This window comes from Girardinichthys multiradiatus, chromosome 22, assembly GCF_021462225.1.
Source record: "Girardinichthys multiradiatus isolate DD_20200921_A chromosome 22, DD_fGirMul_XY1, whole genome shotgun sequence".
In the NCBI taxonomy this organism is placed as follows: Eukaryota; Metazoa; Chordata; class Actinopteri; order Cyprinodontiformes; family Goodeidae; genus Girardinichthys; species Girardinichthys multiradiatus.
The window spans coordinates 11,895,756-11,913,154 of record NC_061814.1 but is presented as its reverse complement, the minus strand read 5'-3'; the positions used below and the strand labels follow the sequence as shown (position 1 = coordinate 11,913,154).

Genomic DNA, 17,399 nt, shown 5'->3' with positions numbered 1-17,399 from the left:
GCATGTGGGGGATTGTAGTTTAGCATTGTTAATGTAAGCCCGTCCTGAAATGCTCCAACTGAGCTCAAGAAAATACTTTATAAGCTGACAGTTGGCATATTTCTAGATGTAAAATTTTGCTTTTATGCGCATACTACTCATACTACTCCTTTTAGAATCAGAAACGAGCTAGCTGGTTAGCATTAGCCCTTTACATGAGCCGCTTGTAGTTGCTTAGCAACGTGATTGTAGCAGCAGAGAGCTCAGCTAGCTGGTAGGGTAGCCGCTTGTCAATAAGATACACAAAACTACCACAACTACGACTTTACATAAATTGTTCATATAAGACAAAACTGTAGAGATATAAGCAGTTCTAGCGAGAGGCGGGTATTAAGTTTGGATAAGTGTCGTTCACGTCCTGACGAAACTTGTAACCCTTTTAAAGTGAAACGTATGTGCTAACCGAAGAATACCAAGGATATACAGAAGGTAAGGCAATTACTAAAATTCTCTTCTCGATTTTCACCCTTTGTGTTTGAGTGCTTTTTTATTTTGACACTCAGTTTGTGCATGGATGTTAGAAAAAACATGTCCTGTGGTTATGTTTCTTTAGTGATAATGCCAAAGCAAAATATATTTCATTACCTTTTAGCCAATAATAATTAATAATAATATTTGGCGTAGTCATTGTGGTGTCCTTACAATCTAGAAAATAGAATTACGTGGATCTAAAACATTATTCTGATGTTGCTTTAATTAAAGATAAGTCGCAAATTTAATGTTTAATGTGTTAAGTGCATGTGAGCTGGTTTGACAATAAAGTCATTCGATCCTTGAATGTTTACCAGGGGAATTAGGTTAGGCTGTGTGTGTGTGTGTGTGTGTGTGTGTGTGTATGTGCTTAGCATCTGAAAAAGTACATCAACGTCTCACAATGTGACCAGATATGCAAACTACTATAAATATATTTTGTACGTTGCTTACCAGCATTTCATTGGCATTACCTAGCTAAAGTAGAATATTTTGTCTCATTTGTCACCTTTTTTCTTTGTTTATCCATTTATCATAGCATGCAGTGTAGTCTCTGCAAAATCCAACAGAAAATGATTTACTATTGTATTTCATTTTAATTCTTGATGGGGGACAGAAAGTGGATTTTTGCACACCTATTCGAAATAAGATTTAGATTGTGAAATTAATTACTGTTATGACAAGGAACGTATTTTATTCATTTTGTTTTTACAATAATGACCTGTTCTGTGTTTTATTTATTAATAAAGGGCAAATGGGCACACATTTTTCCATTCATGTCTATTGACCTTTTCAGCTCCAGATATCCCCGGTATATTGGATCTAGATTAAATATTGCAGACATCTGTTTTCTTATGTTTAAATAGTGTTGATAGTAGTGGTAGTGAAGAAGGGATTTCGGGTTGAAAACCTCCATCAGATTTCTCACAGGTTGGCCACAAAATGGCTCATAATTGCTGCCACCTCATTTTTTCAATTTTTGTGTAGGTGTGTGTGAACTTCTGTTTTCAATGCTTTCAGTTTTGTGTCCTGATTTTTTATTTTTTTTTACTTCTCTTTCTTCTTACCTCTATTTTAAAACTTCTAGAAACTTTGCATTTTTTGGCTATAAATTCCAGATGTTCCAGAGTTTTGTAATCCTTTTTATTGTTTTAGCTGACAGTTCAGTTGTGTTGGAACCGTGCTTTCTGCCATTTATTCACCTTTACCTTACCTCTTCCGTGCTCACTAATTTCGATGAAGGTCAAAACTTTATATTTAAAATGCAAAATACAACATGATTCCTTCATTTCCCCTCATTACTGTATAAATATAAATTAGTTTCCTTGTGTGTCTTAAAAAAAGCAATATGTGATAGAAAAATGTGTCATATGTGTGGCTGTTTTTTTATTTATTTTGAATTATTTTAATTAAATCAGCTGAATGACTCTTATTAATAGTGTTAATTTGGTAAAATACATAAGTGGTTTTGCTCAGGGCCTGATTCAATGTCTTTGCTGTATTCAACATAATTTTCTCATCGTAAACTAATATTTAAAATTTTTTTATTTAGATTTACTGCACAAAACTAACATGAGCCTAAACCTGGCCGTGGTTTATGTGTCTCCACCTGTCTGAGACAGAGGCTAACATGCTTCGTTTCTTTAAAGGCTCTGTTAGTTAGCTTCATTTAGAGCTGGATGAAGCAGCAGCTGTAACCTGGCAGTGCTGCTCACAGCTTCTGTTTAATTTTACCTCTCTGTGTGACAAATACTCGATGTCTGTTGGTAATGGTGTGAGAAAAAACATGAGTCTACAGCTTTCAGATTATTACTGTGAGTGTAAGATAATGAAACGAACTATGAAACATACCAGAAAACCCCATGATTCACTGTTTTCAACTAAACAGTTTTTTGACTGAGATCAGGCGTGTTCAGGGTGGTATGGCCGTTATGACCGAAAGAACGAGATCCCGGATACAAGCGGCGGAAATGAGCTTCCTCTGTAGGGTGGCCGGGCACACCCTTAGAGATGGGGTGAGGAGCTCGGCCATCCGGGAGGGGCTCGGAGTAGAGCTGCTACTCCTCCACATTGAGAGGACCAGTTGAGGTGGCTCGGGCATCTATACCGGATGCCTCCTGGACGCCTTCCTCGGGAGGTGTTCCAGGCAGGTCCCACTAGGAGGAGGCCCAGGGGACGGTCCAGGACACGCTGGAGGGACTATGTGTCTCGGCTGGCCTGGAAACGCCTTGGGCTCCCCCCGGAGGAGGTGGAGGAGGTGTCTGGGGAGAGGGACGTCTGGGCGTCTCTGCTGAGTCTGCTGCCCCCGCGACCCGGTCCCGGATAAAGCGGAAGACGACGAGTACGAGTTTTTTTACTGTTGCAACCAGTGGTGGGCATGGTTTTGCTAACCGCCAATAGTGAAACAAATGCTTCGCTTAGCAGACCGTTTAGTTTCTGCTAAATTATGTTGTGCCGACTGTAAATCTGCTAACAAAATTCACAAGTGTCTTCCTTTTTGTTGTTGACATGTCCTGAGGAGTCCATTAAGCATGCTATTAGCTTACTACGTGCACACGTGACAAGAATTCATTGTGTGATGCAGCAGCAGCTAGGGGCAGTTTTTTCAATTGCATTTACAAAGTGTTCAGTTATTCAAGTTATGGAAGATGCCTGAGTGACAGTTTGTTTAGCCATTAGCTTCCACTAATTTCTTTATCTGTTTAGCGGTTTAACGTTAGTGAAGCTAACATTTTAGTAAGTGGAATATGGGCTAGCGAAGCTAACTTTTTGGTTAGCTGGTTGCAACTATTACAACCTACTACAACCCATGTGCAAACCTCTTGTCCATGCTTGGTATGCTTGGCTAGAAGTACTGTATAGCAGTTGTATAGGATTGTGACCAAGTGAGTTTTGCTGGGCAGTAAGCACTGTGATACCATGGTCATTAAAGCAGGTATTGGTAACTTTGGCAGTGTGGGCAGGTTCCCAGTCCTGCTGGAATATGAAATCAATTCAATTCAAAAATACTTTATCAATCCCAAAAGGAAATTAAATGTTGTTATAGCTCATATTATGAAGGTTTTCAATCAGCATCTCAATAAAGATTGTCATCTGAGGGAAACATGAAGTGCTCTAAAACGTCCTGGTAAGATGTCTGCTCTCAAATTAGACTTGATAAAACACAGTGGATCAAAACAGAATCCAAAACATCACTGAGTGTGGAAATCTCCCACTGGGGCTCAAGCAGTCTGGATTGTGCTCCTCTTCACTTTTTCTCCAGACTCTGGGAACTTGATTTCCAAATGAAAGACAAAATTTACTTTCATCTAAAAAGGGGCATTTGGACCACTTTAGGCCAGGTAAGACACTTCTGGTGTTCCTGGTTCAGGAAGTGGCCTTTTCACAAGGAAACAGTTGTAGTCTCGGATTTGTCTGTTTGTGATGAACAGTTAAACTCTGACTCCAGCCGCGATGCCTCATTGTGAATCTCCCCCAAGTCTTGAATAGATGTTACTTCACAATCCACTCAAAGCTGCAGTTATCTCTGTACATCTTTAGATGAATGAAATTAGTTCATTGACTTGTTTGTGTTGTTTGCCCGGTCACATCTTGTAGCTGGAGAAATTGAGGACATAAATAATCCATATTTTAGATGTTGATGTTTTCTTAATTTTAGAGCAAGAGTTCATTTGTCAGGATATTTATATTCACAAATTAGTGAACCAGTCAATGAATATTCTGTAAAACCACCTTAGGTTTGAGCGCAGCGCGTAGTGTAGAGGTAGAGCGGGCAGCCCATATACAGAGGCTATGTGCCCTCGATGCAGCCGGCAGGGGTTCAATTCCCAACCTTTGCTCTACGTTTTCTGTCTCTGCTCATTTGCTGTCTATATACTGTGAAATAAAGGCCATTAGTGCCACAAAATAAAAAAAAATCATCTTAGGTTTGATAGTTGTTTTTTAAAGATGAGTGCACACATTTGAGACAATCTGTTGCTGCTGTGAATGTTATTTGACCCATCTGAGTGCAGTGTTTGTTTTTCCCCCTGACAGTCTCCACATTCAGATCGGCATGAGGGGATTAGGCATACTTTGTGTTTGTGAAAGAAAGAAAATCGCAATAAAACAAGAAACGGCAACAAGGCGCCCGATATTATCTGGTGCCAGTTTTCACGCAGGTTTGAGCTTCTGTGTGTGTCTGGTTGTGTGAGTCTGAAAATAATCGGCATTGATGGGTGTTTTTATGAGATTAAAGGTGAAACCTGGAGCAGAGAGCCGAAAGCAAGTAGAAAGAGTTCACATGTGTACAAATAGCTTAACATATGTACAATGTGCAGCAATGGATGATCCACATTTAAGTACACAGACACACAGAGGCAGCATTCTCACTTCTGCTCATAGCTGCAAAGGTCCTCATAACTGTTTGACAGCATGTCTCTTGTCCTTCTCCTCCTTTTCTTGTTCATCACTGCTGATCTATCTTCTCACTCCCATATTATATCCTCCTATCCCACCCCTCCACTTGTCCCTGCAGAGTGCACCTGAGCGACCCCGTTACGTCGGCGCTTGGAGGCAGATAGGCAGTGCAGCAACCGGCCTCAGTATCGCCCCCTCTTATCTGCCTTCACTAGACCAAATAGCCCCTTACAGATGATCAGAGCTCACAATGAGATTGTAGGTCCCAGGGAAACACAAAAGCACACAAAACAAGACAAGCTCAGCAGATAATGACATTACTGTGACCGTTATCTCTCATCCAGCTCAGCTTTTCTTTTCTTCTGACACCACTTTGTTTACTTTGTGATGTTCCTGTGACTTAGGAGCATCTTGTCCCTGCATTAGATTAGTTGTAGGTCAGATGAGAAAGAGGAGTTTTGTCCCATATTATCTTCTTCATAGGGATATGAACATAAACCCATGTGAACCTGTCCTTTTAATTTACCAATACTTGCAGTAACTATCTAAATTCAGTAGGCGTCAGTATGCGGCCAGGTTTAAGCAGCCGTACCTGGATGTCCCCTTTCACACCAATTGGAAAGAGGGGGTTTTTTCTTTTCTTTTGAAGAAGCTTCTGTAGCACTTGTTGCCACAGCAGAAGCTCTGTCTTTGAGTTGGGGATTATAAGTAGACAGTTGTCAGTTCAAAGTCTTACACTGAAATTTGATAATCAAAGCAAAGGATTTTCACACCTTTTTGCTTTGTTTAGGAAAAATTTGACTGTTTTAGTTAATACAAATAAGACTTTTCTCACTGCCCTGCTCTATCAAGGTATCTGAAAAAAGTGTAGAGATCAGGTCATCCCAAATTTATTTAGATATTCAGACCATAATGTAAAAAGAAGACATGGAACAATTTTGCATATGCATTGCCTTGCAATAGTACTTATACCTCCACAGTTTTCCATGTTTTATGGAACTGTAACCACAAACGTCTATACATAATATATTTATTTCATAGATCAACACAAGTAGTGCAAAGCTAAGATGTAAGGAAAGCGATACATTGTTTTAAAATGCATTAGAAATAAAGATCTGAAAAGTGTGGAGTGCATTTGTGTTCATCCCTGTTTTTTCTTATACCCCCAAATAAAATCCACTTAAACCTGCCACCTTCAGAAGTCACCTAATTGAAAAATGGCCTCCATGTGTGTGGATTTGATTCTTAGTATAAATGTTCTATGAAGGCCTTAAGGATTTTCTACTGGATGTTAGTGAACAAACAGCATCATGAAGACCAAGGAACATATCGACAGGTCAGGGAGAAAGTTGTAGAGAAGTGAAAAACCACGGTTAGGTTGTAATATATCATCTAAAATTAAAAACTGCAAACGTACCAAGACATATCCATTTACCTTAACTGACAGACAAGGCAAGGAGAGCATTAATCAAAGACGCAGCCATGGTAATTCAGGACGAGCTTCAGAGATCCAAACTTCAGATGTGAGACTCAATCAAGAGGACAATATTTCTCATGAACTTCACAAATCTGGCCTTTATGGAAGAGTGACAAGAAGAAAATTCAAGAGTCAATATTTAAACTTTGCTGCAAGCCATCCAGGGTACACAGCAAACGTGTGGAAGAAGGTGTTCTGGTTAAGATGAGTCCAAAACTAAACTTTTGGGCCTTCATACAAAACCCGACATCTGAAGGACAAGTAACAATGAACACACCACTAACACAGCATCTGCACAGTGACACATGGTGACAGCATCAAGATGTGGGGGATGATTTTTCTTCAGCTGGGATGGGAAAGCTGGACAGGAATGATTGGAAGACAGATGGAGCTGAATACAGGACAAATCATACATGAAAACTTGTTAGAGGCTGCAAAAGACTTGAGACTGGGCCACAGGTTCACCTTCCAGACCCTAAACACACAACCAGACCTACAATGAAGTGGTTTAAAATTGATTTGTTACAGTGGCCCATTCAAAGCCCAGACCAAAATCAATGTGAGGATGTGAGGAAGAATAAGCAAATATTCCAATCCTGAGATGTCTAAAGCAGCTAGAGACCATTCCCAAATGATACGCAGCTGAAACTGCAGCAAAACTATGTCATAATATGCTTTTATTTCATATTTATTTGCTGTTTTGTGTTTAGTTTCTCACATAAATCCCAATACAATGTGTTAAAGTTTGTGGTTGTAATGTGACAAAATGTGAAGAAGTTTGAGAACTATGAATGCTTTTGCAAAGCAAACAAAAATTAAAAATATTTAAATGTGTCTCCTTTCCAGCTTGCAATATTATGGGTTGGTTGCATCCAGAAAGAACCTGCGGGTCCATTTTAGCTGTTGTTGTCCGTATGGTTTTGGCTCCGTCAGGACATGGCCTTGAGGGGATGTGAAATGCTTCCCGTCTGGCTTGATGTGCCTGCAGTGTCTGTGATTGAAACCGGAGAATGACTCTGTTTCTAGCCAAGTGCTGGCACGCTGTGGGAGAAAAAAAAACCAAGACTCAATCAGAAAGAACACAGACCTCTGCAAACAGACTAACTAACTTCTTGGCACTGAAGCAGAACTATTCAATTAAATCTCATGGAGGACACACACACATACACACATACACTGAGCAATCTAAGTTGTGTCTCTCCCTCACTACGAGCTGAGCTGCCTTGGCTACACCCTGCAACCCCCCCCCCACACACACACACACACCTCCCTTGGAGGTGTTTGCATAGGGAAATGGTCCGTGAAATGGGGTTGATGGAATCAAACTCCATATTAAGACAAATACATATTTCATAGCAGCTGATGGACGGATTGACGGGGGTAGCGTCATTTCTCCTCTGCGTCATTGCCAAAGAAGATCGTTATCATCAAGAGTAATATGAACAAGGATCATGGCCTGGTTTGCTTTAGAGGGAAGAAGAGTTGTTGACTTGCCATGTCATGAATGATTCTTGATGTGAGTTGTTCTGCGGTTTTTAGCAGCTCTTGTCCTGACTCTGTCCACAAGGGGGCATCAAATTGTCACATGTTGATATTCTACAACTGTCCCAACTGAGCACTCTCTCTCCTCTGCTGTTGACAGCAACCAGCACACTCTAAACTCACTGAAGGATGACCAAAAAGGCAGCAGCAACAGCCTCCTGAATCTGCAGCCAAATGATGTGGCAGCAAACTTGCACAGAGTGGAATGTTGTCTATCAATGTGACTGTTGTTTTTGCATAGCAAGGCTGGCTGACAAACCTTTCCCCCCCTCCGACCCACCTACTCACATCAATAACTTCAAAACCTAAATCCATCCAACTGGGTCAACGATGGCAACTCGCTGCCGAAGTTGGCGGTCACACCCTTCTGCCCAGCCATAATGGCCTGTGGCACAACAGCAAAGGAGGGAGGGGGGGCGTAACCAACAACATTACAACATTCCCGGTCTTTCCAAGAGGTCGGTTGTCTGCAGGTTTACCAGCAGCGCCGCTCGGCTCTGTTTATCAGCACAGTCTAAAAAGAAAAGAATGTTTTCCCCCCACAACACGACTGTGTGGGGATTAAAGCCCATTCTGAGTGGCCCCGGGTCGTGCAGCAGATGTTAGCCAGGATAGCGCTCGTTACCGTGCCAACGGTGAGCCTGCGGGATTGGCCCGACCAGTAGACGCTAAGCTTATGCATGTAAGGGAGAGGATGGGGACGTTGTGGATAAAAGAAGGACCTGATGTACGTTAAAGAGAATGTTGGTGGGAATCTTTTCATGGTGTTCCTTCATGAGGTCATCTGCATCCTGTCTGTGATCTTCCCACACATTTAACAAACTAAACGATGTCTTTAGGTTGCTTCACCTCCTGAAATCCCAGGTTTGATATGCATTGCATTTTAAATATCTTCTACCTTTTAAGGGTTACGAGGGACCAATAAATATTAAAAATTATATCTTTAAACCTGGATCACTTTAACAAAAAAGTGTCCACATATGAGAGTTTCCTAAGAACACAATCAAGACATCACCATGTAACAAGGTGCAAATCACTTTTATTTCCAGCCTGTACACTGTGTTCAACATTTTTCTTTGTCATTGTTGCACATATAACTAAATATTGACATGGAAAACCAAATTAGCAAAAATACACAACACCTGCAATGTAGGTATGTTTTGTTTTTGCCTTAATGCCAACAGATGCATGCATCTCATCAACTGATGTGTTGAGTGGGTACCCAATTCTTGTGCTGTAGGACTGGAGAATTATACAATCAGTTTAATCACATCTTTATGAATATTTTGGTTTATATATCCAGTGTGGCCCAGCCTTCTTTGTCCATATCTCTTTCCTCCTCGGGCTTACACTGTTAGGTTTAGGTTGAATTGAGCAGTTTTCATTGCACTCTAGAGCCTGCAGAAAAACAATCAAAATGAAATAAAAAAGCTTTTACTGCAAAGCATTTAACCATGTACTCATGCTTTGGAATAACTGAGGTGTACTGTTGGAGGCACTGGATAAAGAATAGAATGTTTCAGAAGAAGTACACTGCCTGAGGTTGTTCTTAAAAGGGATTGTCCTGGTGTTGACTCTTTAGGGTCAACTTTTGAGACATCAGACTGATCCTGCTCGGTCGACCGTCATGGGAATTCGCAAAATCTTAAAGCTTGGTCTAACAATAACAGGTGTTGTAAATTATTCCTTTGCAACAACACAGTAAATCAGGGTATTTGGCAAAGATGGCAATTAGAACTTCAGTGTTATAGTGCTGTTTATGTGAAACAAGCTAAACAAAACCTAACCACTGGCTCACCATAAGTTTCACCAAAGAGACATTTGAATCCTCAATTGCCCCCAGTAGGCCTTATTCCCAATGTTCTCCTCACTCCTTCATTGCTGCTTGGCTCCTAACGAACCAGAGTTATTTTTTTAACGGACTTAAAACCTCAGGTGTGAAAACGCCTTTGGACTTTGACATTTCACCTCCAAAGACTGTGATTTCCAGTTGATTTCACCTGGTCAGTTGAATTTTATAGGATAACTTCGTTAAAAAGAACTCTTACAGTTGAGAACTAAATTATTCAGATTTAGATTTAAAGTAATATTTTAATTTGAACCACTTAGAGACACACAGGACTTGGACTGTCCTATTTAACAAAACATGAGCTCAGGAATTTTAATTGTGACAAAGTTCTAAATATGGAACTGCTATTAGACGGTTGAATGGTTATGTGTTTTCCTTTAATGTGCAAAACAGCACTCATCAGACCATTTGTTTTAGTTAAAAGGGAAAATATTCTGGATGACATCTCATAATTCTCTGGTGTCAGAGGAAGAAGACTAATTGGTCAGTTGTGTTTTTGCTTTTTAATCACAGAACTAAGTGATATTACGTGGAGGTGGCCCCTGATTGGGTGCCACCTCCACGTAGGACTGTTTGTGAGAGTGTTTGTTTTGAAAATAAGACTCAAAAACAGATCAAAGCTTCCATTCAAGCAAAAACCAGACCCAATCAAGTCACTGTGACTCGCATCTCGGACATGTGTTTAAGCCTCATTCAGTAACCTTTCCAGCACTCCCTTTTGCATTATCAACCTGGTTCTGAGTCTAAAGTGAAGAACCTCAAAGTGTATAAACCCGGAGCAATTGAGACCAGCGCTGCTGTCCCGTCTGAAGATGCTGACAGATGTAGTGCTGTCCTGTGTACTGATCTACCTCTAAGCCAATGAGTGAGCCGTATATCTGTGGGATACAGCTGGTCCCATGCGAAACGACTAATAGAGCAATTGTTTGGCCTAAAAGTGATCTTTCCCTGTTTTGTCCAGAGTGCATTCTTTGTCACGTTTAAAACTTAGATTTTTCTTGACCAATTTCCCATCCTCTCTCTTTGCCTGATTCAAATCTTTTCAAATCTTTTATTTCAGAAATAGATCCTATTCATTCTAGTTCACCTGTAGAACTCATAACAGACAGTCAGAAAGAGGATACAATGTCTGACAAGACAAAACTCGACCCAGCGTATATTTATTCAGAGCCCAGCTATTGTTCAGAGTACAGAGTAGAAATCACTGCTGTAGATTTTAGGACTGATCGCTGAGAACTGCTATGTAACTGCTTTCTCAACATGGTGAAGTAGGGTGTTTTTAGGAGCAAACAGAGTTCATCACAGCATAGACACTGGAAGTTTGTTGTTTGTTCAGTTCTATAATGGCACTACTCAGAGGACAAGTGTTGGACAGAGCAGGGCAGTTTCACGCATGACTGCATGTTTGGGCTCTCTGACAGGTGGAGAATAGCCAGATGTGTGTTTGCTTGCTTGAGTGCATGTGCATTGTTGCTCTTTTTCAACTGTTTTCAAATGTCAATAGGAGTCTAATTGACTGCTTTACTGCAGGTAACTGGAAGTGTTTTCCTCAGATTTTCCTAAATGGCACAGTTAATAGAACTTTGCTGAGACAGTATTGTTCATACTCACTCTCTTTATAGATCTTGCCCATAAAATAAAGCAAACTTTCTTAGGAGAATGTGGGTAGGAATGGGTACACCATACAACTGCAATACCTAAAGGAACCAGTATTAATCAGAGGACTAGGGAGAGCCAGATAATGTGTTTTCTCTTATATTGTTACAGTGGCATATATCCATCTTAATCCTGGCAGGGTTGCTTTCGGATTGATTGTGGCTGCATCTTTCGGTAAGATTACCAAAGCTGCATTAAAGCTGTTAGTTTTGGTAGCTAATCATGTTTAGCAAGCTGTATTTCTAAAGTAATTTGCAGTTAAACTACAAGTAGTACGCTAAACTGCAAAGTGGTTTGCAGTTTAGCTAAATTTCTTCTTTTTTGTCAGTTTATAATAATTGCATATCTAAGGACATGCCCATGATAACCTTTGGACAATCAAAAGAAACGTAACTTTTGGCTTCAACTGGTGGACCTTAAAAATGCCCCCAAAGTGAAACGGATTTATTTCAGTGATGAGTGGATTATTTTCCACCAAATATCAACAGTTGGTAGCATCTAAATTTGAAGCGACCAGTTAAAACCCTGTACTGTTGCTCCTTTCACTTGTTCAAAATACCTACACAATAAAATCCTCGCCCCACACTGTTGGCTGCAACCGTCCACCAGACAAGAACCACCGGCTTCTGAAAACAAGTAACTGAACGGCTGAGGACAAATAAGCTATGATTTAAATTTTAAGATATAATGGGTTGTATAATTGGTAATAATTTTTCAGTGTATTACATTCTGGTCTTTCCATCCCTGAAAGCATTTTCAACCTATAAACAGAAAACAGACTCAAAAATAGTCAACTAATGTACCAGCAGACATGTATTTCTTGTGTCTTGAGAAATTGAATAACAGTGGCTGCAGAGGGTGGTGGTGTTTTTGGTCCTTTCTTTACATTGTGGTTAAGTGTGTTTTGATGGAGATTGTGTGTCTTACATGATTTTTTAATTTGTTTTGTTTATTTGTTAATAAGTCATTGTAAATGGCTAGTGTCATGCATTCACTCACTGAGCAAAAAGTCCCTGTTGGGATAATAAAAGATTTATTGTGTTCTGTTCAATATTGAATCGAATTAGATTTTTACCTCTGTTCTTCTTTCTTAGCAATGTACTGGCAAAGCAGCTGAATATGATGACCCCCTTCCTTCTAGGTCCATTTCTTTAGGCCATCCTCCCAATGTTTGAAGGATGACGGACCAGCTATAACTATATTATCCTGTTCAAAGTGTAAAAGTTAATCTTCCACCATGTTTTAATCTGCTCTTCGAGAATCTGTTTGTTTACATCTAAGAATGCTGGTCTCGAAGTTGTCCACCCAAATCATCATGGGTTACAGGAATAAGGTGGATATATACAGGTCCTTCTCAAAATATTAGTATTGGTTAGGCTGTAGCTTGAGAAGAGATGAAGCTTCTTCAAATCATAGAGGTGCTCACAATGAACTAAAATTACACTCTAAAAGGGTTCTGTGATGTAACACATACAGGTCCTTCTCAAAATATTAGCATATTGTGATAAAGTTCATTATTTTCCATAATGTCATGATGAAAATTTAACATTCATATATTTTAGATTCATTGCACACTAACTGAAATATTTCAGGTCTTTTATTGTCTTAATACGGATGATTTTGGCATACAGCTCATGAAAACCCAAAATTCCTATCTCACAAAATTAGCATATCATTAAAAGGGTCTCTAAACAAGCTATGAACCTAATCATCTGAATCAACGAGTTAACTCTAAACACCTGCAAAAGATTCCTGAGGCCTTTAAAACTCCCAGCCTGGTTCATCACTCAAAACCCCAATCATGGGTAAGACTGCAGACCTGACTGCTGTCCAGAAGGCCACTATTGACACCCTCAAGCAAGAGGGTAAGACACAGAAAGAAATTTCTGAACGAATAGGCTGTTCCCAGAGTGCTGTATCAAGGCACCTCAGTGGGAAGTCTGTGGGAAGGAAAAAGTGTGGCAGAAAACGCTGCACAACGAGAAGAGGTGACCGGACCCTGAGGAAGATTGTGGAGAAGGGCCGATTCCAGACCTTGGGGGACCTGCGGAAGCAGTGGACTGAGTCTGGACTAGAAACATCCAGAGCCACCGTGCACAGGCGTGTGCAGGAAATGGGCTACAGGTGCCGCATTCCCCAGGTCAAGCCACTTTTGAACCAGAAACAGCGGCAGAAGCGCGTGACCTGGGCTACAGAGAAGCAGCACTGGACTGTTGCTCAGTGGTCCAAAGTACTTTTTTCGGATGAAAGCAAATTCTGCATGTCATTCGGAAATCAAGGTGCCAGAGTCTGGAGGAAGACTGGGGAGAAGGAAATGCCAAAATGCCAGAAGTCCAGTGTCAAGTACCCACAGTCAGTGATGGTCTGGGGTGCCGTGTCAGCTGCTGGTGTTGGTCCACTGTGTTTTATCAAGGGCAGGGTCAATGCAGCTAGCTATCAGGAGATTTTGGAGCACTTCATGCTTCCATCTGCTGAAAAGCTTTATGGAGATGAAGATTTCATTTTTCAACACGACCTGGCACCTGCTCACAGTGCCAAAACCACTGGTAAATGGTTTACTGACCATGGTATCACTGTGCTCAATTGGCCTGCCAACTCTCCTGACCTGAACCCCATAGAGAATCTGTGGGATATTGTGAAGAGAACGTTGAGAGACTCAAGACCCAAAACTCCGGATGAGCTAAAGGCCGCTATCGAAGCATCCTGGGCCTCCATAAGACCTCAGCAGTGCCACAGGCTGATTGCCTCCATGCCACGCCGCATTGAAGCAGTCATTTCTGCCAAAGGGTTCCCGACCAAGTATTGAGTGCATAACTGTACATGATTATTTGAAGGTTGACGTTTTTTGTATTAAAAACACTTTTCTTTAATTGGTCGGATGAAATATGCTAATTTTGTGAGATAGGAATTTTGGGTTTTCATGAGCTGTATGCCAAAATCATCCGTATTAAGACAATAAAAGACCTGAAATATTTCAGTTAGTGTGCAATGAATCTAAAATAAATTAATGTTAAATTTTCATCATTACATTATGGAAAATAATGAACTTTATCACAATATGCTAATATTTTGAGAAGGACCTGTATAAGGTCATTTCACAACTCACCTCCATGACATAGCCACAAAGAAAAGCATCTCTTTAATCTATCTCTGCTGTCACGGGTCACTTACGATGGCTGGCCAGGTTCTGGCCATAATTCTGGTGAGTAGATTTCAACCCCAGTTCCTCATAGGGTTCTTACATAACACACCATGGCTCTGAGAACACATCTAAATGTCCTCATCAATACACCAGTTGTGAGAAAATGTCTGCTATAAAATAGGCCTCTTGTTGGCATGGTCTAGCCCAGTTTCACCTTCTCCATTTTCTACTGATGTTATGCAGTCCTGAAATGTTCTAAATTATGCAGTAATAAAACTGGTCTGCAGAATTTGCTCCAGAATTCTTGAAACATTTTCAGCCAGTTCCTTCAGTAAAATTAACTCAAGCAGTCTGCAGCAAATGTTGCTGTTTCATGCGCTTTGTAGCACCTTCCAGATTATTCCATGATAGACAAATTATCCCCTTTACAGATTACTTTGTTATTTACATCATCCAAGTCAATCCAGGGAGAATTAGAGGCCATATGGGAGGTCGGTGAGATCGGTGACCCAATGGAATGTACTGTAAAACTTAGCAGCATTAATGAGCACCCGTATACCCAATAATATTTGGTTGAGCTCAGTGTTGCTGTTCCAGCTGGATGTTCTATCTATCCATACACTGTCTATACATGCTTAGGGGTCTGGGACCTCCTGTGGTCATTGGGCGAGAGACGGGGTACAACCTGGACAGGTTGCTAGTCCATCACAGCTGACTCTTCTAATTTATGCATTACAAACACAGGCAAAGGGCATCACCCTCAACATATTATCTGCATACAGAGACATACAGGACAAACAACCATGCACACACTCATTCACACCTGAGGGCAATTTAGAGAAACTAATTTACCTAACAGTCATGTTTTTGGAGTGTGGGAGGAAGCCGGAGTACCCAGTGAGAACATGCAAACTCCATGTATAAAGAACCCAGAACCTTCTTTCTGCAAGGCAACAGTGCTACCAACTGTGCCACCGTGCAGGCGTCATTGTAAAATTATTTTCTTTCTTTTCTTTATTTTATTTTTAAATGTCATTTTGTGCTTTCTATGCTTGTGCCCTCCTTTCTTCCTTCCTACCTTTCGTCCATCTGTCCTATATCCCTTCTTTCTGTCCTTTCTTCCTTGTGTCGTAACCCGATTTCTTACATTTGTCCTTCCTTCTTTCCTTCCTTGTGTTCTTCCTTCATTCCATGTTTCCTTAATTCATGTCTGAAGTTTGCAGATGACACCACTGTCATTGGTCTGATCCAGGACGGTGATGAGTCTGCATATAGACAGGAGGTGAATTGGCTGATACTGTGGTGTTGTCAGGGCTACCTGGAACTCAACCCACTCAAGACTGTAGAAATGGTGGTGGACTTTCGGAGAACACCACCCCCATTCACCCCCCACCCCCCCATCTTCAGCAACACTGTATCAGCTGTGGACCACTTCAGGTTCCTACGAACCACCATCTCTGAGGACCTGAGATGGTCTTCACACATAGACACTGTTCGAAAGAAGGCCCAGCAGAGACTGTACTTCCTGAGGCAACTCAAGAAGTTCAACCATCCACAGGAGCTGCTGGTCATCTTCTACACTGCCATCATTCAATCTGTCCTGTCTTCATCCATCTCCGTGTGATTTGGCTCATCCACAAAACAGGACAGGTCCAGACTGCAACGACTAATCAGGACTGACCTTCCCTCCATCCAGGACTTATACAGGTCTAGGGTCAGGAAAAGAGCTGCTAATATATCTGCAGACCCCACACACCCTGCACATAAACTGTTTACAGTTTTACCTTCAAGCCGCCGCTACAGAGCACTGTTCACTAAAACCAGCTGCCACAGAGACAGTTTCTTCCCCCAGGCTGTTTCTCTGATGAACATTTAATAGAGTACCAAACAACCTCATACTGAAGTCGCAAATCCACCGTTGTATATTTGTATATTGTATATATGTATTTAAGGACATAAAAATATATGCAGAATATATCTTATAACGCAAAAAAATAAATAAATAAACAAACCCAGAGAGCAAAGTGTACTGGAGTCAAATTCCTTGTTTGTTGTATGTACAAACTTGGCAATAAAGCTGATTCTGATTCTGATGTTTCCATATCCTACCTCCCTCACTGCCTTCTATCCTGCCCCTCCTTTCTTTTTGTGTCCTACCTTCCTTCTTTCCTTGTGTCCCTCCTTCTCTCTGTTCTAATTTCTTCTTTTTCTCTTCCTTCTGTCTTTTCTGTTCCTTCTTGTATCCTTCCTTCTCTCATTCTATCTCTCAAGTCCTTCTTTCCTTCTTCTTTCTGGTTTTGGCATGTTCCATATTTAAAGCCTGTGATGATTTTCTGTATTTTGTTTTAAAATGAATGCTAAGGGCTGAGTCTTGTGTCTAGAAAAATATGGCATCTTTTGATGAAGAATGTGTAGGTTCCCTGACTTTTATCCTATATTACAAACTTGAGACTTTACAGGAGTCATCTAACATCATAATGAAACCTGAAATAATTTTTCCTTTTGTGCTAAAAAAGACTACTAGAGCTATTGCTGCTTTAGGCTTTTTATTAGGTAAAAACTTTTTTTTTTGTTCATTTTCAGGATTTTATTTGTATTATTCATTGATCCATTCAGTATGCTTGATTGCTTGGCTTTGCAGTGGTGAAATATGACAAATAAATGCCTGATGAATTGAGTAAGAACAGAGAGTAGATGCTAAACTAAATTTTATGCCACTTTCTACACAGTAGGGGGCTGTAGTAAGAGGAAAGCAGAGGTATGACACCATCATCCATCACTGAGGTCACGTCATAGAGAACAAACTTCTTGGTCTGAGTTGGATC

The 17,399-nt window shown here is 40.7% G+C and overlaps 1 protein-coding gene across 7 annotated transcripts in view; it reads left to right on the top strand.

The window, feature by feature from the left end:
* The first annotated feature begins 10 nt into the window (after positions 1–10).
* LOC124859089 (WD repeat containing planar cell polarity effector) overlaps positions 11–17,399 on the top strand; it is a 119,336-nt gene continuing 101,947 nt past the window's right edge. For 2 of the 7 annotated variants that reach the window (XM_047351591.1, XM_047351593.1), the window contains exon 1: positions 14–468. The gene's annotated coding sequence lies outside the window, so the exon portion shown is untranslated. Of the gene's footprint in view, positions 469–17,399 lie in introns of all 7 variants that reach the window. The other 5 variants (XM_047351598.1, XM_047351596.1, XM_047351594.1 and 2 more) reach the window with 4 other exon arrangements.